The following is a 20,488-nucleotide window of genomic DNA, read 5'->3' as shown; positions in this document are numbered from 1 at the left end:
ATGGGTCTATTTGTGTGTTATTTTAAAATACGTGTGATATGACACATTGTAACAGGAGGAACTTCGGTTAGATATTAAGAACGATTTCCTGACTAACGGATTGTGAAACATCAGAGCAGGTTACGAATGAGGAAGTAGAGGCTCCGTCTCCGCAGGACTTTTCCGCTGGGGTGAACGCCTGGTTCGGTTGGTCAGATGCTATCGCTGGGGTCGGTGGTGTTTGTGTGAGATGCCTCCTCCAGCCTGCTTTTCACTCGGAGTAAGAGCTGCCATTTATAACAGGTCCTTATCAAGTCCTCATAGAAACCCAGTAAGACAAATTATCCCCATTGTACAGATGAGGAAGCTAAAACCTCAGGAAGATGAAAGAACTTGCTCAAGTCCACCCTGGCAGGGCTAGGATTAGAACCTACCTCTGTGCGGCTTCCAAGTCTAGCCCCTTTCTATAAGGCCATGGGCTGTAGGTCCCTAGGCAGGGCACCCGTGACTACCTGGGGGGAAGAGAGACCAAAGGGCAGGTTCTGGCAAGGAAAGTATTATCCAAAAGCAGTTATGAGAGGGCTGCTGAGACCCAAAAAGGAAACCAGTGTCAGGAAGAGAGATAAGATGCCACCGGGGAGGAGACAGAGACACAAAGGGGAGGCAAAGTCAGAACCTGGAAGTCAAGGGATATCCTTCTAGAAATGAGTCTGCACTGACTTGGACAGTCCAGGAAGTGAAGATAGTGACCAGGGAGTTCCTTTTAAGCAGCACTCCCCTTGTGCTGCCGAGCCTGCCAAGGAGCGGGCTGGCTGCTGCTGACCCGCCCAGCTCAGATTTTCCTTTGGTGACTCCTGACTTGCGAACAGTGCCCTTGGACAATTCCCATTCCCACTGTCCCACCCGCCAGCAATTGTCTTTGATGTACAGGCGCTGAAACACTTTCCAAAGAGGACTCCGCAATGCAGTCAGGTGTTTATGCTTACTTCAGAATACCTGTAACAGTGTAACTTCCTTCTCTCAAATTTTGTCCCTGTTGTTTCTGCCCTGCTAAGGCCCAGGCTCCTGGAATAGCATCATTGCTACAACATAAGAGAGGGCAGGTTGAAAACTAGTGGGTCCCTACGGCCCCAATATATGATATGTGAAGCCACACTGACTTTCCTACTTAACACTTGTGGCTGAAAAGAGTTAGTGTCTGTGTCGTGAAATCAGCCAAAGAGCAGCTCCAAGACAATTCGGGGTAGAAGGGGGGCACTTGTACATTATTTCAAGGAGTAATCTGGGTCCCTCTTTTGTTTTATGGAAGCATAATTAACATAGAGTGATATTGTAGTTTCAGGTATACAGCATAATGATTGGACAATTCTACACATTACTCAGTGCTCCCCACAAGTGCAGTCACCATCTGTCACCAAACAACGTTATTACCACCTTATTGACCGTATTTCCCTATGCTGTACTTTTCATCTCCATGACTTATTTATCTTATAACTGGAAGTGCGTACCTCTTAAGAGCTTGTTTTCCCAAACTCCAGTTGGCCTTAGGAGCTCCAGACTCTGTGCTCGAATAGGAAATCTAAAAAAATGAGCACAACCACAGAGACACAGGAGAACGACTCACTGGGTTGAGTTTCCAGCTCTTCGACTAGAACTGACACCCGGTTCCCTCTGTTCAACTCAAAACTTCCTGGAAGCTCAGGCCTCAAGGATCAGAAGGCAGGCCCAAATCTGTCCTGCTGGTCAGTGCCTTTGGGAAGTTTTTTCATTCAGTTTGTGCTTTCTTGAAGCACATTCCTCTATAATAAGGACAGAGAGAGAAAACTAAAGCAGAAATTTAAAAAAGAAACCAGGTCTGTTCTTTTTTCTGACTGATCGTAGCTTGGCGAAGTCCATAAATCAATGCAAGGGCACATCTGCCTCAAATTATTTATCTCACCCCACCCTCCACTCAGTATGAAAAAAGCCAGAGCTGACTTATCTATGACGCCAGCAGAAGGTTAAAGCTCTCCAAAGCCTTCTGAGAGTTTGGCCTAGCGATTAACAGAATTCTGGGGAATGCTTTGGATTTTAGGTTCATTCAGTTATCCCACAATCATTTATTGGGTCCCACCGATTTTTCTAGGTGCAGAGTTAGGAGCAGGGAATGCTCCAGAGATGACAAGAGCACAGATCCTGCCCTCCAGCTGCTTAGGGGTACAGGGGAGATAAAGCATGAATTAGATGACTGTAGATAGAAGGGGAAAAAATGCTAAGTGCCACGAGAGAACCACATGATGCTCACCATTTCTATTTGAATGGGACTTTCTACAGTCAGTTTCCTTATATTGTCTCATTTGCTCTTCAGCACAACCGTGGTGGACATCCGTGCTGATTCCCGTCCAGCATCCTCTCACCATTCTGATCAATGTACCGTAACTTCTCACTGGAGAACCTCCACCTACCCACTCCCCTCCCGTGTGCTGCTGCCAGGACTACACCCCAGCATCTGAGGTAGGACAAGTCTCCTGGGCCCCAGCTGATCCAAGCAGCCAATTCTCCTGGCCATAGGAACCACCTCAGGGAAGGGAACATGACCCACAGTTAGAGCAACGAGAATTTAGTTGGGACTTCTGCAAGAGTTCTCAAGCTTGTCTGCTGGAGTTGAAGCAGACGGACTCAGGGTCTGGGACTGCTGCCAGCCATCTTGTCACTCTTTGAACCTGAGCCTGAAGGCGGCAGTAAAGCACAGAGCTGAGAGTCCTGATGATATCACTTGTGCTCTGCATTCACCGATGCCTAAAGCCATCTCTGCCCCTTGACTTTTCACCTACGTAAACCAGTAAGTGCCCTTTTGTCAGAAGCCAATTTGGGTTGGGTTTTCTGTCATTCGAAACAAAAAGAGTCATGAAAAAGGCTCTAACTCTATGAGATAAATATTTCCATATCTGTGTTATAAAAGCAACATTGAAGGTCACAGAGGTGAAAAAGGGACAGCTAAGAAGTAGCAGAGCCCCGTCCCAAACCCACGAGTCCTGATATCGATTTGTAGGTTCAGTCCTTCACGCCACAGCTGCTTCCCTCAGTCACAGAAATCCTGAGGAAGCACAGATAACTAGGCTGGAGAGCGTAGCCAGGCTTCCTAGGAGCACCAGTTGAGCTGGACTGTGAAAGGCAGGTTGGATTCCGCCTAAGCTGATGGCAAAGTACTACGGGTAAAGGGAGCATCACGCTCAAGGTCACGGACGTGAGAAACTCAGGCGTAGCTGGACAATACCAGGTACTTCAGTTAAGAGAGGTTCACAGAAAGCTTAATTATGATCAGAATGTTTGGGGAACTTGAAATTTATCCTGAAGGTCAGAAATTTCCAAACTCCACTGTATTGAAGCATTGGCTTCAAGTGAGCGGACTTAATTTTGGCTAAGCTTGATTGTACAAGATCTCGGAGATGAGGTCCAGGAAAGAAGATTCAAAAGAACCCAGTGAGGAGAAAGAGTCAACTTCTCGGCTTTGAGTTCCAAAATGGTATCTTGAAACCAGAGCAAGATGATAGAACTGAAGCAAGACTCACCTCTTTGAGACTGAAAGTAAGAAAGGGAAGTTCTCAGGAGCCAGAAATCAAAGCCAAAGCTAGCATAGTGAGCAGAAGCTGAAGCCGGGGCAGGATGGCCTCAGAGATCAAGGATGAGATTCTAACGTTGATGTGGCATCAGAAGATGAGTCTTGTCCCCTGGCGAGACCTGGACTTGTAACTAAGGTCCCACCTGCTCCCCAGAGGAGGATAGAAAAACCCTGTTAACCCACCAGGGGAAGGAGCAAGAGAGCTTGCCATTCACCTGGGTCACAGGGAGAAAAACAGTCATCTGTGATAAATTGGGCCCCCAAGCCTGTTTTTGCACCAGCATGGGACCTGAACTCACGGGTACATCAGGTCCTGTGCCTTATCTGTCAGGTGTACTCACAAGATAGTGAGCAAAATACAAGCAAATTCATACCTAGATATCATCATAAAATTGGAGAACATCAATTACAAGGAACAAGAATCTTAAAAGCAACCTATGAAAAAAGACAGAGTACATACAAAAGACTAACGAACTGTGGCAACCTACCCATCAGCAGCAATAAATGCCAGAAGACAAAGAGACATCCTGAAACTGCTAATCTGTTGAGCTGCCAAGGACAAGAATGAGAATCAGGAGAGTGCCAGGTAATCGTGCAGAGAGTCTGAAGAGCCAGGCAGTAATGCAGCATTATTTACAATAACCAAAACATGAAAACAACCTAAATGTCCATCAGTGATAAATAGATGAGAAAATGTGATACACACACACACACACACACACACACACACTGGAATATTATTCAGCCATAAAAAAGGAAGTCCTGCCTTTTGTGACAACGTGGATGGATCTGAAGGATATTATGCTAAGTGAGATAAGTCAGAGAAAGACAAATACTGTATGATATCACTTACTTATATGTGGTGTCTAAAAAGAAAATAACTCAAACTCCTAGATACAGAGAACAAAGTGGTGGCTACCAGAGCTGGGGTTGGAGGAGTGGGCAAAGTGGGTGAAGGTAGTCAATGCACAAACTTCCAGTAATAAGATAAGTCATGGGGATATAACATGCAGCATGGTGACTAGTTATCAGTACTGCATCGTATATTTAAAAATTACTAAGAGAATAGATTTTAAAAGTTCTCATCACATGGGACGCCTGGGGGGCTCAGTCGGTTAAGCATCTGCCTTTGGCTGGGGTCATGATCCCAGGGTCCCGGGAGTAAGTCCTGCATCAGGCTCCCTGCTCGGTGGAGGGCCTGCGTCTCCCTCTGCCTGCCACTCCCCCTGCTTGTGCTTGTTGTCTCTGACAAATAAATAAATAAATAAATAAATAAAATCTTTTTAAAAAAAAGTTCTCTTCACAAGAAAAATATTGTAAATATGTGTGGTGATGGGTGTTAACTAACCCTTTTGTGGTAATCATTTTGCAGTATATACATATATCAAATCATTATGTTGTACGTCTAAAAAATATGAAGTTATACGTCAATTACATCACAATTAAAAAAAACAGGTGGTTAGTTATGTCAAAAGGTGCCAAATAGTCAAGAACAATTAGGACAGAGAAATGTCCATTGGATTTGGTAACCTAGAAATCACAAGTGAATCTGACTTCATGGTTTCAGTAGGGGGTTGGAGAACAGAAAGCAGGTGTGAGGAGGTTGAAGTCAACACAAGGAAGTAAATTTATATCTCTGAAAACCCCTTTGCTTCAAACACATGGCCATGACATTTAAAATGTTAAAAATGAAAAAAAATTAAAAATAAAAATGATTTTTTTAAAAAGGCATAGCTGGGGGCGCCTGGGTAGCGCAGTCGTTAAGCATCTGCCTTTGGCTCAGGGCGTGATCCCCACGTTATGGGATCGAGCCCCACATCGGGCTCCTCCGCTATGAGCCTGCTTCTTCCTCTCCCACTCCCCCTGCTTGTGTTCCCTCTCTCGCTGGCTGTCTCTGTCACATAAATAAATAAAATATTTTAAAAAATAAATAAATAAAAGACATAGCTGAACTCTTACATACCCCTATGAGCCAAAAATGGAATAGAAACATCGTACAATGAGTGGGGTGAAGCCTCAGGCTTAGGTGCTCTAAGTCTAGAAGTTGGATAGCAGCAGCTGGGCAAGAGTTCAGCTCCTGTGGGAATAAAGTGCTCCCCTCAGTGTGGGAGACTGATGCTCACAGCTCTACACCAGAGGCTGATTCGGGCTCCACAAATTATTAAAAAAAAAAAAAAGCTGAAGAAAATAGCTGTCAGTCTGTGGGCTCTGTCTTCATTAGAGCCTGGGGAGGTGAGGAACGAAGAAAAATTGTCCAGTCATCTGCTGGCCCCATGACTAGATCCACCATATCCCTAGTATCCAGGGGTGCAGAACCATGAACAGAGACCCCGGCTCTAGGTTGACATGGCAGAGGGCCAGGCGGAGGCATCCTGGGAAGGGATGAGGGGAAAGTAAGAGAGAGAGAGAAATCAAGCAAAAACAAATACTTCTTCACTCAAAAGCTTATGAACCATAATTCCAAAACATATGGAAGACCTCCTGGTGGGAAAGCTAGCCTTTAAAATTAACAATCAGATCAGAAATTTTCTCAAATTTCCTCTGGAAATTTGTAAAAAGAGTATAACAAGACTTTAAAATAGTTTGTTGAACATGTTCAGAGATGAATGTATACCTTCCATTTCAAAAGGAAAGTGTGAAGAAAAATAAGCTGAAATGAAACAACATGAACCAGAACCAATTAGAAATCCTTGAAATGAAAAATACCCTAGAGGCACCTGGCTGGGCTCAGTCAGTAGAGCGTGCAAATCTTGATCTCGGGGTCTTGAGTTCAAGCCCCACGTTAAGGGTAGAGATTATTTTTAAAAAGAAAAGAAAAATACCCTAGCTGAAATCTAAGGGGACATAAATGGGTGAAATTCTAGAGTAGGCTACTCTCAAAGAGTATGTTAGAGGGGCGCCTGGGTGGCGCAGTCGTTAAGCTTCTGCCTTCGGCTCAGGGCGTGATCCCAGGGTCCTGGGATGGAGCCCCACATCAGGCTCCTCTGCTGGAAGCCTGCTTCTTCCTCTCCCACTCCCCCTGCTTGTGGTCCCTCTCTCACTGGCTGTCTCTCTCTCTCTCTGTCAAATGAATAAATAAAATCTTAAAAAAAAAAGAGTATGTTAGAAAATTGGAAGCGGGGGAGACATCTGTGTGGCTCAGTCGTTGAGTGTCTGCCTTCAGCTCGGGTCATGATCCCAGCGTTCTGGGATCGAGCCCCACATCGGGCTCCCTGCTCAGCGGGAAGCCTGCTTCTTCCTTTCCCACTCCCCCTGCTTGTGTTCTCTCTCTCACTGCCTCTCTTTCTGTCAAATAAATAAATAACATCTTTAAAATAAAAAAAAGAAAGAAAGAAAATTGGAACAGGGAACAGAGGAATTCACTCAGAACACAGAATGAGATTAAAGAAAAGGAAACAGTAATTAAAAATATGAAAAATACATGAGAAGTTTTAAATATATATATATATATAATTATATGTATCTATATATAAAATAGGAGTTCCAGAGCAAGAGAATTGAGAGGAATGATAGAAAAAGCAATATTTGAAGAGAAAATTACTGAGTTTATTTCCCAGAATTGAAGAAAAAGTCCTAGGGATGAAAGAAATTTACACTCAGCCAAATTATTATTCACGAGTGTTGGGGGAGGGGGAATCTCAGCATATAAAAAACTAAGAAATGTTTGCTACTCACAGGCCCTTACTAAACATAATACTGGGTTTTGATTCTAACACATACATCTGTTCATATGTTCATATCTCCAAAATTATAATGTGTATTACAATCAATCATCAACTTTTATTCTTAGCTTTGTTTTCTGTTTAAAAAAAGTCTAGACTTTAATTTGCATTAGTTTGGCCTAATGTGCCATCTAATATTTCATCAGCTCTGCGATTCTGCTCTCCAGGTTATTTATTCCCATTAGGCACTCTGTTTGTTCCATCTACATGAAGAGATGTCCCTGGAACCTTCTGACTCACTCCAGAATGAACTGGCTCTTCTCAAAGCCTAGGGCATCATTGCTACCTTAGATTTTCTATTCAGCATCATTTTGGCGATTTCCTTCACCTGTGTCTTGTGATAAAGACCTGGTCTCCTGGTTCCTATTATTCTTCTCTCTTGGTTTGTCCCCCTTCTGTTAGTGGAGCAAATTCTCCTGTTGTGTCCCAACAGTGCCCTGGTAGGAACATTTTTTGAGACTTTGCACGTCTGAAAATATTTTTTTCCTACCCTCGCTTGATAGCTTGGTAGGGTTAGAATTCTACGTTGGACATTATTTTTTCCTTGGTATTTTGAAAGCATTTTCCCACTGTCTTATAGTTTTCCATGAGAAAACTGAGAATTCAGATACATCCTGATTCTTGAGCATTGGTGGAAAACTGTTCTTCCTTTGTAGAAGGTTTTAGGAATGTCTCCTTGCCCACACATTCTGGAATTTCTCCACAGAGTACCAATTTTCATTCACTCTGCTAGACTTTAATGGACTGCTTCATACTTGATGATGAGGCCTTCATTCCAGCCCCAAGGTTTTAAGGGTGAAGGCCTCATCTCCTGTTGCCATGCCAACATTAAAATCCCATCCTCAGTGCCTAAGACCTATTTCGTCCCAGCTTCGGATTCTGCTCACCATACTAGCTTTGCTCCCCTTTGATTTCTGCCCCCTGGGGATTTCCCTTTCTCATTCCCAAGCTGCCTTGGTGATAACGTCCTGTCTCATGGCTTTAAATACCATCTGTAATGACAACTAGCAAATTATATATCCACACCAGACCTCTCCAAACCTGCATAGGCAGCTGCTCCTTGATACCTCCACGGGTATGTCCAATAGAAACCTCAAACTTCAAATTTCAGATCCAAACTCCTGATATTCCCCTTAACCTGCCTCTCCCTCAGTCTTCCGCTTCTCAGTAAATGGCATTCTTCCATGTGCTCAATCTGAAAACCTCAGAGTTAGCCTTGACTCTGCCCCGTGCCATAACCACATTCAACACCATCAGGAAATCCCCTCAACCCTGCCTTCAGAACACACCCAGAAACCAGTGAATTCTCACCATCTCCATTGCTAACACCTTGGGCCACACTGGCATCAGGTTTGGCCTCAATTATTAGCCTTCAACTCAATGTCACTGTTGTCCCCAAGAAACTACAGCTCCTGCATTCATATTCTTTTTTCTTTTTCTTCTTCTTTGAGTAGGTTCCGTGTCCAATGTGGGACTTGAATTGATGACCCGAAAGCAAGAGTCGCATGCTCTACCGACTGAGCCAACCAGGCACCCCTTTTTTCTTTTTTCTTTTTTTTTTTTAAATAGGTCCTGTATTCATGTTCTTGAGGGGCCCATTCCCTCAAATCAACACTGTCCCTGTACCCTGCTTTACATAAGAGAATGTGGCAGAATTGCTGCTTACCAGCGATGAGCTCAAGACTTAAGAAGGCCGCGTAGCCCTGGGGCGCCTGGGTGGTTCAGTCAGTTAAGCGTCCAACTCTTGGTTTCAGCTCAGGTCATGATCTTGGGGTCTGAGATCAAGCCTTGTGCTGAGCCCCATGCTCAGCACAGTCTGCTTGACATTCTCTCTCTGTCTCCCTCTGCCCCTCCCCCTTGCTCGTGCTCTCTCTCTTGCTCTCTCTCAAATAAATAACATTTTTTAAAAAACGAAACAATACAAAAACCCAAGAAGGCCCGGTAGCCCTGAGCGGCCATGTAAGAAGTCTGGCTACCCTATTGGAGAGGCCACATGAAGAGGGAGAGCGTATGAGACCACCCAGAGGTGAACTGAGGAGTCCAATCAACAGCAAAGCAGCCAGACATTTGACCCCCATGTTGCTGTTGCAGCCAGCTCCCAACTATTTGTGAACACACGTGAGGAAGCCACAGTGGACATTCCAGGCCCGGCAGGAATTGCTGGCCCGGGATGTGCTTGGTCCAAATTCCTAACCCACAGAACAGTAATGATAAGAGTTTGTTTAAGCCTCTAAGTTATAGGAGAGTTTATTTTGCCACAAAATATAACAAAAACTCTACTGTCCCTGCTTTCTCCTTCACCGTCTCCCCCCACCTCCCCTTTCAGTGTATTCTCTCTACAATAGCTGGATTGATTCTTTTAAAATCTAAGAGATCATATCACTTCTCTGCTCAGAATACTCCAATGCTTCTCGTCTATAGAAGAGTAAATCATAGAGTAAATGATTATTGACCCAGTTGAGCCCTCGGTAACTGCCTGGCTGTCCCTTCACATTTCTTCACATTAAGAAGAGTAAAACCAAAATCTTTACAACAGCCTACAAGGCCCCAAGAGCTGGCAAACTATGGCCAGTTTGCCAAATCTTTGTACTGCCAGAGTTATTTTTTAACAGGCTGTTAAAAAAATAAAATAAAAAATGAGAGGAAGAATGCATGACAGAGACCATATGTGGCCTGCAAAGCTTAGAATATTTACTATCTGGCATTTTACAGAAAAAAATTTGCCAAGGTCTGCTCTGCACCGCTGGCCCCTTGGTGACTCTGCGTTCATCTCCTCCCCTTGCTCACCTATCCCTCTGCTCACCTGCTCATTCCTTGCATTTTCTGAGTTACTCCAACCAGCTACGCATGCCCTTGCCCTGAGGCCTTTGCTCCTGCTGTTTTCTCTGCATGGAATGTTCTTCCACCAGTTAGCGATCCAAAGTCCTTTTCCCTCAGGTCTTTACCCAAATACACCTTCTCAGTGAGGCCTTATCTGACCACCTTATTGAAAATTACTGTACCCCTGCATCTCTCTCTGCTTTATTTTTCTCTGTATCTCTTGTCACTAACATTTATTTTTTTACCTTTTGTTATCATTGCTTATCTTCTATATTCTCCCACTGGAATGTTAATGTGTGGGCAGGAATCTTCGCTTTCTTCACTGAGGCATTCTCAGCACCTAGAGCCCCTGGTGTGTTGTGGGCACTCCATATGTATTTCTTTTTTTCTTTTTTAAGGATTTTATTTATTTATTCGACACAGAGAGAGAGAGCCAGTGAGAGAGGGAACACAAGCAGGGGGAATGGGAGAGGAAGAAGCAGGCTCATAGCAGAGGAGCCTGATGTGGGGCTCGATCCCATAACGCCGGGATCACGCCCTGAGCCGAAGGCAGAGGCTTAACTGCTGTGCCTCCCAGGCGCCCCTCCATATGTATTTCTTGCATGTCCTCCTGGGTCATGAACACCATCACATCCCTCTGTTTTCTGAATAGCACTCATCACCAGCTGCAAATGCGTATTTAGTGGTCTGTCCATGAACTCCATGAAAGCGGGAACTGCAGAATAATGCTCAACAAATATCAAGCACCCAATGTAATATTTATCCCGGAAATAAATACACATCCCACATCTTTTAAAAGAGTGAATGGAAAGCAGAGGAGGTAGAAACACCATCGTCGCCTTTTTCAAGAATTTGGCTGTGAACGGGAGCAGGGAAAATGGCATGGCGGCCGGAAAAGCCTATGTGGTCAGGGGGGGTTACAAATAGGGTTACAAGGAAGAATCCAGATCGGCACATGCATTCATAGCGAAGGAAAAGGAGAAATTAAAGAAGCAGACTTCTTGGCCGGGCGAAGACAACCGGGCGCAGAGCCTGGGAGAAGAGGCTGAGTCCGATGGGCGGAGATCTATCCTTCCCTTGAACAGGAGGGAAGAGCCACCTCCAGCCCTCAGAGCCTCCTTCACGGCAAGATGAGGGAGTTCCCTTCTGGCTTCTAGTCCCTCTCGGAAGTGTGGGAGGTGAGGTTACCCGCTGAAACTAAGGGGTGGGCGGGAGACTGGAGGTTTGAGAAGAGACAGAAGAGTGTGGAGACAGAGACCATCCTAGGGAAATGTGAAGGGACAGCCAGGCAGTTACCGAGGGCTCAACTGGGTCAATAATCAGGAATTTCCACAAAAGCAGTCACCCCACTCGGTAGTCTCTCTGGAGCAGCACCCAGCTCCTGGGCTGCAGGTACAGAGAAGACAGAGTTGAGTTCAGTCAGGAGGTTTGTAGCAAAGCGGTGATTCTCAGTGTATAGTCTCCAGACAGGCAACAGCAGACTCACTGAAAGCTGGTAAGAAAAATGCGAATTCTCAGGCCTCACCCTCTGCAAGAGGGCCCAGCAATCTGTGCTTCAACAAGCCCTTCAGATGATTCTGCTGCTGTGCCCAGTCAAGGCTGATCAGCACTGCAATGAAGGGATGGAAGAACGAGAGAGCGAAGGATCCTCAAAAGGGAAGCATTACAATGGCAGCTAGAGAGTCTAAATTGGGAAAGAAAGGAAGTAAAGGCATGAGGGCGCTGATCCGTAATGATAGTGTGGCGGCATCAATGTCTTAGAATATAATAAGGTCAAATAATCATGGCATAGTGGGTCCGTGTTCTATTGCTGCCATGGCAAATTACCACAAATGAGGTGGCTGAGAGCAACACCCAGGGATTATCTCCTTGTTCTGTAGGTCAGAAGTCCAGGTTCAGCATGGTTCAACTGGGTCCTCGGGTCAGAGTTTCAGAAAGGCGATGAAATGAACTGTGGGACTGCATTCATCTCTAGAGATTCTGGGGGTAAAACTTCCAAGTTCACTCAGGTTGTTGACAGAATTCAGTTCCTTGTAGTCGTAGGGCTCAGGTGCCCAATTCCTGGCTGGCTGTGAGCCAGGAACCTTTACCAGCCTCTTCAAACTGGCCGCATTCCCTGTCACATTGCCCCCTCCATCTTCCAGCCAGCAAGCCGGTGATCACAAGAGCGCTTTAAGATAGTGGTCTTTAAGCTGGGGTTCCCAGGGGGATGCGGGCATGGAGTGTTTGGGAGCACCTGTTCAGGGGGGGATCTTTGACTTCCAGATGTACTTTTGCTGAGAGATGACCTTCCCGCTGTACCATTTTGCCTCTTGTCCTTTCCCTGTACCCTGTTCACAATCCCCCTTCTCTTGATGAAAGAGAGGTTTATCTCTTCCCCATCCTAAATCTTGTATTGTAAATTGACCCAGGATATAAAAAATTCATCTGTTTAAACAGGAAGCCCACAGTAGGCTTTGGGTCTTGCCCTGTCCTACACACGTTTCTGTGAAGTGGGAAGCACCACGTTGGAAACGAGGTAACTTGGCACATGTTGAAATATTCCAATTTAGATTCACGGTCAAATGGGTCCAAGGGATAATAACAGGCTTTATTATTTCTTTCCGCCTCACAGTGCTGTGAAAAAAGGCGTTGCTTCAGAGACAGGATCCTGTGAGAGCAGAGCAAAGGAAGTCCGGTCGGAAACACTGGGAGTGGCAACGTCATTTATCATCCAGGCACAGGCTCGGGGCCAGGCTCTCTTGCCTTCTCCAGCCAGTCAATTTAGAACTGGAATTCAGGTGAGGTATGTTTGACAGAAACACAACATGTTTATCGAAATTGAAAAATAAAGCCTGGTTGGCTGATTGATTTGATAATATACTGGTTTTGCCGATTATTCTTAATGGTAGACATTTCTCTTAAATCGAATGAGTCACATATGCAGCTCCAAGGTTTTGACAAATTATAAGTAAAACCTATAATAAGAGAAAAGCATTTTATTTTTAAAAATTATTTTGGCAATTGGGGCGCCTGGGTAGCGCAGTCGTTAAGCGTCTGCCTTTGGCTCAGGGCGTGATCCCAGAGTTCTTGGATCGAGTCCCACATCCGGCTCCTCCACTGGGAGCCTGCTTCTTCCTCTCCCACTCCCCCTGCTTGTGTTCCCTCTCTCGCTGGCTGTCTCTCTCTCTGTCACATAAATAAATAAAATCTTTTTTAAAAAATTTAAAAAAATTATTTTGGCAAGGCATATTAAAATTAATACTTTTATGTTCCCAATTCTTTCTGAGTATATGGGGTTAAAGAAAATGCCTCTATATGAAAGAATAAAAGATACAAGTAACATTAATTTGTTAAGTCTGAGTAAAGCCTTTCTTGGTATGTTTCCCAGGAATTGAAAATGAATGAACCTAACTGGATAACAAATCCTTTTGAAAGTCAGGTGGTTTCCAATGCCTTTGCTTTCAACAAAACTGAAAGTTGAATTACCAGCCAATCGATTATTAGAAGTAATTTTTGAAAATAGATTGCTATGTGATTTTTGGCATATAACTCAGAAGGGGCTCAAATAAGAAAGATTGCAATAACAAAACTCCTTCCATTCTCATTTACTTATTTATGTAAACAAGGTAATATTTAACCACCAATACATGGACTAATAAAAACACAAGCCCAAGAGAGAGATTTTCACTAAAACTTTGTTTGGATGTTTAATAATTATTTATAACTTATAATATATTTGTATTGCTTTGACCAATTGTGTACTAATAATCATTGTAATGCTCTTCAGTCCAGAAGAAATGCAGTACCTATAAGCCTAATGATCACAGGAAACTTTTAAAATTTCAATTCCCAAGTTGTGGTCCATATATACAATGGAATATTACTCAGCTATCAGAAAGAACGAGTTCTCAACATTTGCTACAACATGGACGGCACTGGAGGAGATAATGCTAAGTGAAATAAGTCAAGCAGAGAAAGACAATTATCATATGATTTCTCTCATCTATGGAACATAAGAACTAGAATGATCAGTAGGGGAAGAAAGGGATAAAGAAAGGGGGGGTAATCAGAAGGGGGAATGAAGCATGGGAGACTATGGACTCTGAGAAACAAACTGAGGACTTCGGGGGGGGTGGGGGAATGGGATAGACTGGTGATGGGTAGTAAGGAGGGCACGTATTGCATGGTGCACTGGGTGTTATACGCAACTAATGAATCATCGAACTTTACATCAGAAACCAGGGATGTACTGTATGGTGACTAACATAATATAATAAAAAAAATAAAAATTTAAAAAAAGAAAAAAATTTCAATTCCTATATATTTTCTTATTACAGAAAAGAATAATAAGGTAATCAATAAAAGACTTTCAAGGATAAGACTATGTTACATCAAGATAAAATATTGTGGGGAGAAGGGCAATGGACTTTACGAGTTCAAGGAGAAAATGGCACAAGATAAAATTCCAGCTCTAAAGAAGACTTTGTCTATTTTTTTTTTAAATAGATAATGGTGGGCATTGAGCTGCCATGGTATTTAGATTCTCTTTTTTTTTTTTTCCTTTCTCTCCCTCTCTTTTTTAAAAATTTTATTTATTTGAGGGAAGAAGAGAGAGAGAGAGGGAGAACAAGCTGGGGGGAGGGACAGAGGGCAGAGCGCAAAGAAGACTCCCCGCTGAGCAGGGCGCCCGACACAGGACTCAGCCCCAGGACCCTGGGACCATGACCTGAGCGGAAGGCAGACGCTTAACCGACTGAGCCACCCCGGCGACCTCTCTCTCCTTTTTCGAAGTAGGCTCCACGCCCAGCACGGGCTCCAACTCTCGACCGGAGATCAAGCGTCGCACAGGCTATCAACTGAGCCAGCCAGGCGCCTCTACTCTGGTATGCAGATTCTATCAGAAACATTTTCTAAAAGGTGTTATAACAGTTTTATGTCAATATATACAATGAGCCAGAAATTATTATGTCCCTTGAAATTATTCAAACTTATAATACAAATTCTAAAACTGTTCTCAGAGAACACAGAACCTGGAAAGTTCACAGACTGCCGGCGGAGGACAACTGCAGGGACCACGTGGCCTGTGGGTGCATCGGGCGTATTGCTGCTGAATTAAAGAGCAGCACACGAAAGACGAGAGGCAGCGAGACCAAGAGGAAAGGGTCGCCATAGCCCATTCACCGTTAACATTAGTCAGTGGACTGACTGGCCACTCTCTGCTGGGAGCTGTCCTGTGCTCCGGAGATCTGATGGGGACCACAGCCTTGCCCTCCTCGAGTTCTCGGGCCTGGAGAAAGAGACTGAGGGCTGAATCAAGGCAGGACCACCGAGCGCAGAGGTGAGGGGACAGAGGGCAGCAATCCTGACACTCACTGGCTTATCTGCGTGTCTGTGTTTTTATCCCTATTTTCCTTTTTAAAAAATCAGAGTAACTTGCTGAAAGTTTAGTCAGACTACTGAGGACGCCAGTGCAAGATCTCCTTGAAATCCCGTGATCTTGTTACCGAGGGCCCCGTCCACCATCAATTTTTTAAATTACAAAAATAACTCCTGCTCATCTTAAAAATTCAAATAACGCCAAAGTACAAACAGTGAAAGGTTCGCTTTATCCCATGCCGACTTATTTCTGCAACCACAGCTACAAAACGGGATGCTTTTTATGATGCCACTGCCCAAGTGGGAAAGGACGTGGAGTAAGGGGTGCACGCAGGCACACACTCAGGGTCGTGGAGGATAAAACTGCTACACCCTTCGTGTGTCCAGTGGCTTCTGGACCCCAGGGCCCAGGGAACTTTGTCTGTGCATAACCCCTGCAGGCAATTTCCTTTCCTGGGGTACTGCTAACCCTAGTTCCAAATCATCTCACCCCTTTCAGAAACCTCCACGTTTGAAACCCCTGCTGGTTAGCCCAGCTGAGTCTCTAATTGGTCTAACTGGTAGGTCTTCCCAGCACCCCCTCCATGGGTCAACACGTCCTGCTCCAGAACATGACTGGCCTCAGACAGTTCACAGGAGGTGAGGGAGAGAAGGGAGGGCTCTAGCCTGCCTACACAGCTACCCTACGGAGCTGTTTGGGAAGCTTTGAAGCTCTGATCCCAGATTTGCTGCCCTCCTGGGCAGCAAAATAGCGAGCTGTATAGGCCAGAGGAGCACCAGATAATTCCCTTCACTCTTGCACCTTTCCGCTTCTGAGATGTTTGGCAGCTCGTACAACAAAGGGAGATGATGAAGCCCAAAGAGTGGAAACGTATGCAGCCATTAAAAACACTAATTGTGAAGACAGTAAGATGTTCATGGTATGCTAAGGAAGAGTAGTAAATTGTAGGAAGAGCTATTTTTTAATTAAGATTTTATTTTTAAGGGGCTTCTAAGTGGCTCAGTTGGTTGGGCATCTGCTTTCGGCTCCAGTCATGATCTCAGCGCTGGGATGAAGCCCTACGCAGGGAGCCTGATTCTCCTTCTCCCTCTGCCTGCCACTCCCCCTGCTTGTGCATGCTCTCTCTCTCTCTCTCTGTCAAATAATAAATAAAATCTTAGGGGGCCTGGGTGGCTCAGTCGTTAAGCATCTGCCTTCGGCTCAGGGCGTGATCCCGGCGTTCCAGGATCGAGCCCCACATTGGGCTCCTCCGCTGGGAGCCTGCTTCCTCCTCTCCCACTCCCCCTGCTTGTGTTCCCTCTCTCGCTGGCTGTCTCTCTCTCTGTCAAATAAATAAATAAAATCTTTAAGAAAAGAAAGAAAGAAAGAAAGAAAGAAAGAAAGAAAGAAAGAAAGAAAGAAAGAAAATCTTAAAAAAAAAAAAGATTTTATTTTTAAGCAATCTCTATACCCAACGTGGGGCTCGAACGCAAAACCCAAAGAGCAAGAGCTGCAGGCTCCAGCAACCGGGCCAGCCAGCTGCCCCAAGAACAGTTCTTAATATATAATTATGATACTGCTATAATCACATACTCCTATGTGGACACATAGGAGAGCTGATCTGAAAAAATTAGTTATTGTTGTTAGGCCTATTAGTGGGTTTGTGGTAGTTTTGTGATTTTTTTTTCTTCACACGAGCACAAAAATCTTGCATTCTTTTTTCCTTAAAAGGAACACGTTTTAACTCCTGGTCACATTGGCCGAGGAAAACCCAGCCCAGTGAAGTCAGCACCTAAGTTCCCCCAGAGACTCCCATGCCTGCAGGGAGGGGTCCTGGGCCAGGCTTGTGCAGAGGGCGGCCGGAGGCTGAAACCTAGTGTGAATGAGGCATGGGACATTTGCATGACTAACCCAGGGAAAAAAACCCACCAGAGAGTTATTTCTATTTAAGCTCAGAGAAATGCAGAAGTAAATCTGCTTGAACCTAACTTGACTCTAAAAGGAAACCAAATCTGCCCCTGAAGTTTTTGTGAGGTGGGGGGGGGACCTTCTGTAAGGAGGGAGAGTGAGTCCAGGCTCCAGCGACCCCCAGCAGACAAACTCTTCCAGGGGTTCGGATTCGTGGCTCGCCGGCCTCAGTGTTAGTGCGAACGGTTCTGCGTCCCTAAACCCACGAGCCTTCACTGCAGAGCAGCCCTGCTTCAGCAAACTAAGGCTGGGAACTCTTTGGTCACCATGAAAGCTACGGAACTCCTTCCAGAAAAATGCACAGCAGCCCCAAACTTTGAAACAACTTCAGGGTTTTCATGGCTGTCCCCCGCCCAAATCCTAGACAACCCTACTTGTCCCCCAGGTTAAGAACCCCCGCTGGGACAGAAAAAATACAACGTCTTACAAACAGGTATTCAACGTGGACGCTATTTCCCAAGCCTGTTGACAGGACCGGGATGAATAAATACAAATTCATGCGAAAGAAATCCTAAATTCGGAGACTCGTGTGTGCTCCCCAAGCAGACAGGTCCAGGAGCACGAGGGAAGCGGCCTCCTCGCCAGGTGCCCCTCGCGCCTGCAGCAAGGCTGTCTCCTGCTGGTCGCTCCCGGGCCCCAGGACCAGGCACTGGAGGGTGCGGGGCTCCAGATCGCAACCTCGGGGCCCCGGCGGAGGCCGAACCCGCTTTTCGGGGTTTTTTCACGGAAATGCTGCAGCGCCCGTCTGTTCGCAGGTATTTACGGTTTGCTGTCCCATTACGACCGGGTTTTCCGGACGCGGACTGGCAGCCCGTGTCCAGAGTACGGGCGTGGGCCCGAGGGCGAGGGGCAGCCGCTGAGGTCGCCGCGGGTGAGCGCCCCTGGGTGGAGCCGCTAGAGGCCGGGCGGGGGCGGCACGTCCTGCCGACGAGCTCCCTCCCCTGGGCGCGCCCCGGAGCCCGCCCGGAGCCGGGGACCGCACCCCCTCCCGCCCGAGGGGCGCGAACGCGCGGCGGCGGGGCCGGGGGCGCTGGGGGGAGCTCTGCGGTCCCCGGACACCCCCATGGCGGCGGCTGTAGGATTGACGGGGAGAGAGCGAGGAGAAGGGCGCAGAGCGCGGCCGCGCTGCACTGCGGCCGCCCCAGGACCGCCGCCCCCGGCTGCGCGCTCGGAGCCCTGACTTCAGCCCCGGCCACCGAACCGGCTTGGTTCTGGGCGCCTGGGGCTGGCTCCGTACGAGACTCCGCTGACCGCAGCGTTTGGCACACAGTAGGTATGCATGCAGCTGCTGAATAAATCGAATACTTTCTTTCTCGTGTTGGAACCGGGTCGGCTTCGCTCCCTGCTGAGCGTGGGTACAGTCGGTGACGCGCGGAGAAGAGTGGGCACCGGCTGGGGAACCGGAGAGGGGTGGGCGCGTCCGGAGCAGCCTCTCCGCGCGGGAAGGGCAGCCTCCCGAGCCCGTCCGAGCGGGGCGCCTCGGTGCGGCGGGATCCCGCGCCCGCAACCGCCGACCGCGTGCCCGTGCCGGGGCGGGAGACACACGGAGGAGAGGCCCGGGGCGGCCTCGCCGGACGGCAGGGACAGGCGCGGCTCCACGGAAGACGCGCGGTCGGGGAAGCTCGACCCCGGGAGTCCCCCCGCAGGGGCGGAGCGGCACGGCTCCGGCGGAGGACAACGGCCGCCGGCAGGGGGCGAAATGTCCCTTCGGGTCCGCGGCGCCGGGGCCAGAGCCGAGCCAGACACGGGCGCCGAGCTGAGCGCGGAGGAACGGGGCTGGAGGACCCGAACGCGTCGGCACGGACAGTGGTATTCCCGCGCACGGCGGCAAGGAAGGGCTGCTTAGCGAGGGGTCGAACTTTGCAGGGGAAAACCCAGGTTCCGCTTTATGCATCGAAATAAACTCCAAAAGGATTGAAATGATAAAGATTTAGAGACACTATATTAAGTAGGATAAAACAGTTATGTGTGTGGTTAAATGTCAGCGTTCTGGAGGCTTTGAAACAACAGAAGAAACTGGAAAAGAAGACCAACATTTAAAAATGTAGGGGCGCCTGGGTGACTCGGTTAAGCGTGGGACTCTTGATTTCGCCTCTGATCGTGATCTCAGTGTGCTGAGATGGGGCAGGGGCTCTGCGCTGGGCCAGCAGCCTGCTTAAAATATCCTCTCCCTCCGCCCCTCTCTAAAACAAATTAATTAATTAATTAATTAATTAATTTTTAAAAAAATTTTTAAAAAGATTTTATTTATTTATTTGTCAGAGAGAGAGAGAGCACAAGCAGGGGGACCTGCAGAGGTAGAGGGAGAAGCAGGCTTCCCACTGAGTAAGGAGCCTGATGTGGGACTGGATCCCAGGACCCTGGGGTCATGACCTGAGCTGAAGACAGATAATAGACTGTGCCACCCAGCCGTTCGCCCCCCCCCCCAAAAAAATTTAACTGGATTTTAAAAAGACAAGAGCTTGAGGGAAAAATGTTTACACCAAATAATAATCAGAAAATGCCAAAAATGGGGACTCCTGGGTGGCTCACTCGATTAAGGGTCTGCCTTCAGCTCAGGTCATGATTCGCAGGTCCTGGGATCAAGTCCCATGTCGGGCTCCTTGATCAGCCGGGAGTTCGTTTCTCTTTCTGCCTGCTCTGCCTGCTGCTTACCCTGCTTGTGCCTTCACTGTCTTTCTGACAAATAAATAAATAAAATATTTTTTTTAAATGCCAAAAATGTATACAAGCTTATTTAAATATGTAAAATCGATCAAGATGACAATAACCAAATAGACGAAGACGGTAAATGACGTAACTCACAGAGGGAGATGAGATCAGTACACAAATGCATGGGGAAATGTTTATGGTCCTTGACAATCAAAAAGTTTAAACTTAAACGTGACGCATACCTTACAGCCACTAAAGTAGCAAAAATGCTGTAAGCTCGTAAGCGTAATGTTGGCAAAGTGCTGAAATACTATAGTCACCATAATGCTTCATACAGTTCTTTTGAACAGCAATATGCTGGCCTACATTGGTTCAGCAAATAGCCATAGTTCACTGTCATGGAGGAGA

This window comes from Ursus maritimus, unplaced genomic scaffold, assembly GCF_017311325.1.
Source record: "Ursus maritimus isolate PB19 unplaced genomic scaffold, ASM1731132v1 scaffold_16, whole genome shotgun sequence".
NCBI classification, from domain to species: domain Eukaryota; kingdom Metazoa; phylum Chordata; class Mammalia; order Carnivora; family Ursidae; genus Ursus; species Ursus maritimus.
Note: the sequence above shows the minus strand (reverse complement) of the source record.